Here is a 1,384-nt window from a genome sequence, read left to right as displayed (position 1 = left end):
TTAATAGTCGGAGGACTAGAAATTGACTAGTCAATCCAAGTCAAAGGGTTGTACTCTATGCCGTATGAATTGTTCCCTTGTTTCCTTACTCTTCCCACTTTAGTAAGGGCAAAGAAGTCTTTTCACCTTATGTTTGTGCCCCAAGCTAACCTAGCATCATCCTTCATTTCATTTCCCTAACACCCTAAACACAAAAGCTCCACATTCTCTCTAGAAAATTGTTAGCTTCTTCTTCAAGCCAAGTTTTGGGCAATCCTAGATTCTTCAAGTTGGTCTCCAAGATTCATACTTTCTTAAGCTTGAGCATAAAGGAGGGTAAGATCCTTGGTCCCTTAGTGTTTTTAGTATCTTTTTAGGTGTCTTTTTCTAAAGATGGAATCTTTGTTGTCTTTTGGTGTGTTTATGAAGTTGGAGTTGAAGGTGAGACTTAAGAGAAGCCTTTGGGGTGTGAAAAGTGAAGGGTTAGGCTACAAGAGGTAACCCATGCTTTACAAAATCTATTTTTTACCTATATGATGATTTCTTGGTTTCTACTTGTGATTTTTGTTATGAAATTTGAGATTTGATGCATTGTCTTGTGAGAATGCATATCTAGAGCTTGTTATTAGGATTCTTGTATGCCATTGCTTGGCTATTTCTTGGATTCACGTCATATTATTGTATTTTGTGAGATTTTGGGTGTTTTGGACTTGAATTTGGACTTGTTGGTGAAAATCCCGAAGGGATTATTTTGGTGGTACAGGGTGTACCCGCGGGCGGAACGGCGGGCAGTGGCCTACCCGCCGCCCCACCCGCGGGGCACACACCTCGTGGGCTAAGGTACCCGCGGGCGGAACCACGGGTGGAGGTCCACCAGTGGCCCTACCCGCGGGGTTGGTGGTTGTTCGGGGATTTGTTCCCCGTGATTCTTTTGACTCGGTAATTGATGTTTGACCTCTCGATGTTGTTTTGTTGGGCTATTTGAGTGTCTTCTTGATGTTTCGTATGTCTAGAACGGTATGTTAGGAATCCATGTAGGATTTGGTGTCTTGAATCGTGCTAAGTGTTCAACCTTGTGATTCGTTGAACCATGATGAGTCTTTTATGTTCTACGGAACTATGTTTGGTTTACCCGTTTGATAAACATGCTAGTTTGATGTTGAAATGCTAGCGTGTGTGGTTTGTTCTTTCCTACTGTGGATGGCAACTTGTGTTGACCATCGTTGGTGTTGGATTGTAATCCTTCCTTGTTGAGTATGGTTTCATATCTTTGTTGTGATCCATTGATTGATTCCTGTGATGAAAACATGTGTATTGGCTGTACCTTGATTGCACGGTTAATAGTATGGGACATTAATCACCAAGGTACAGATGTGGTCCTCGTGGTAGCCATGAAATGAAATTG

The sequence above is a fragment of the Ipomoea nil genome, unplaced genomic scaffold (genome assembly GCF_001879475.1).
Source record: "Ipomoea nil cultivar Tokyo-kokei standard unplaced genomic scaffold, Asagao_1.1 scaffold3210, whole genome shotgun sequence".
Taxonomy (NCBI): domain Eukaryota; kingdom Viridiplantae; phylum Streptophyta; class Magnoliopsida; order Solanales; family Convolvulaceae; genus Ipomoea; species Ipomoea nil.
The sequence above is the reverse complement of the archived record's forward strand: the minus strand, read 5'-3'. Positions refer to the sequence as shown.